The sequence below is a fragment of the Chiloscyllium plagiosum genome, chromosome 11, assembly GCF_004010195.1.
Source record: "Chiloscyllium plagiosum isolate BGI_BamShark_2017 chromosome 11, ASM401019v2, whole genome shotgun sequence".
Taxonomy (NCBI): Eukaryota; Metazoa; Chordata; class Chondrichthyes; order Orectolobiformes; family Hemiscylliidae; genus Chiloscyllium; species Chiloscyllium plagiosum.
Window position 1 is genome coordinate 82,063,104 of NC_057720.1, and position 2,423 is coordinate 82,065,526.

Below are 2,423 nucleotides of genomic sequence, written 5' to 3' on the forward strand. Positions count from 1 at the left end.
CTCTCCCCAATCCCATTCCCACTCCCTCTCCCCAATCCCAGCTTTCCCTGTCCCATTCTCTCTCTCTCCATTCTCACTCCCTCTCTCCCATTACCAGCCCTGTTGCCTCTTCCCCATTTCCAGCCCCACTCCCTCTCGCTCCCCAATTCCATGCCCCCTGTCTATCCCATCTCCATCCTCATTCCCTCTGGCTCCCTATTTCCAGCCCCACTCCCTCTCCCACTACCATTCTGAGCCTCTCTCCCTCTCCCATTCCCGCTCCATCCTCCTTCAGGAATTGCAATGTCATATTTACGGGAACATTTAATCTATCAGCATCTGTGTGTGATACATTGTATTCCCTGCACTCCCTGAAAATGGGCCCTGGAGACAGCAAGGGAGGACAATATCGCAGTTGAAAGATCTAAATTTACGACTTGTCAGACACAGCTCTGCCTCCTCTCCAAAATAATCCCCTCCCAAACTGTTTCCATCACCTGCTTAGTGACCAGTCTTGTTCCACTCTACTTCTGTATCCCATCCCTTTTAACTGCATCGGTTCATGAAGGCAGCTCACCCCCACCTTCCCAAGGAACATGCAATAAATGCTGGCCTAGCCAGCAATTTCCATGCTCCACGGATACATTTTTAAAAAAAGTGTTTTAATAAGTTCAATTTATTTTAACCCTCAGTGAGAAAATTAATGTATTAGATTTAGCATACTTCCTGCTGTTGTATAGTCAGTTGGGAAACTGAATGTTGGTTCAGTGGTAAGTTTGCAGCAAAGTCATGGCTTTTACATTTGTTTTGTGGATGTGTTCTTTACTGGACATTCCTAATTGCTGTTGCAAAGGTGGTTGTGAGCTGCAATCCTTTGGGTGCAGGGGGACACAATACTGTGAGGGAAGGAGTTCCAGGCTTTTGACCCAGTGACATTAGTGGAACAGTGATATATTTCCAACTTAGGATGGTGAGTGGCTTGGAGGGGAACTAGCAGGTGATGGATCTGCTACCCTTGCCCTTCTAGATGGAAGTAGTCCTGAGTTTGGAAGGTACTATCGAAGTGTCTTTGGTGAATTTGTGCATTGTAGGTAGTACACACTGGTGCTACTGAGCATTGGTGGTGAAGGGAGTGGATGTTTGTGGATGTAGCACCAATACTTTGTCCTGGATGGTGTCAAACTTCTTGAGTGTGGTTGGAGCTGCACCTATCCTGGCAAGTGGGGAGTATACCATCACACACCTGACTTGGTCAGAAATCACATAACACCAGGTAACAATCCAACAGGTTTAGTCCAAATCACAAGCTTTCGGACCATAGCCTCTTCGTCAGATGAGGTGCGAGGGAAGCAAACACAGAATTTATGGGCAGAGAGGTCAAAACATCATACAAATGGTGTGAGTGGAGTGTCGAATGCTAAGTCTCTGTAGCTGACCAAGGGTGCTATTAGCAAGTTTTGAGAAGATTTGTAGCTCAGGTTGAGGTCCTGGATGTAGGTTTGCTCACTGAACTGGAAGGTTCATTTTCAGACGATTCGTCACCATACTAGGTAACATCTTCAGTGAGCCTCCAGACGAAGCATTGCTGATGATTCCTGCTTTCTATTTATATATTTGGGTTTCTTTGGGTTGGTGATGTCATTTCCCGTGGTGAGGTGTTTTAAAAAATTCTCAAGGTCAGGTTCGTAGGAGAGTAGTCTGACACAGAACAAACGACCAAGAGGCGAGTCTGCTAGAATATGAGCATCTCACTCGGAATGAATTAATCATAACTACTCTTTCAAAGAAGCATGTTTTTTCTTTGATTTTACTCATGTTGCAATTTCACTGAAGGCAGAAATCTAATGATGTGGATTCAATTCTGCTGAGGAGATGCCCGACCCTTCGCCTGAACCATGCAGTTAAACAGCAGGTCGGTGATGTGATGGCTGAGTCGTTAAGGCAATGGGTTTCTATTGCGGTGCGCTCTGTCCCTGTGGGATAACTTTCCCCTCGCGTTACTTTAGCATTTGGTGGTGGATCTCACACTTTTGGTATATATGCGAACTGCAAAATGTCTCTCCGCAATTCACAGTTGATTCTTGAGTAGTTGGCACTACAACAATGTCGAAATGAAGATGTTGCAAATGTCTCCACCTTTTCGCTGAAATATCAATTAAATGTGGACAGCGAAAAATCACACGATTTCATTTCACTTCATTCCTTCCATCATGACTTTTAATGGACTTCCTGTGAATAAGAAATAACTAGAAAAATCAAATAACACAGTTTTATCCAGTTGGATTGTTAATGAGTATTTCAAACGGACACTCTGTCCATTGTTCCAATCAATGTTTTAAAGAATCTTTGTTTAACTCGTGGGGAGTCAATTGCAACTGGTACAACGGAGGAAGTGTCATACAAATCACAAGAAACAGACATATTAAATATTGTTCCTTCATGCT

At 44.1% G+C, this 2,423-nt stretch overlaps 1 protein-coding gene across 1 annotated transcript in view; it reads left to right on the forward strand.

The window, feature by feature from the left end:
- The window catches only part of LOC122554625 (nucleus accumbens-associated protein 1-like), a 24,853-nt gene that overhangs the window by 586 nt on the left and 21,844 nt on the right, over positions 1–2,423 (forward strand). The gene's annotated exons all lie outside the window — the stretch shown is intronic.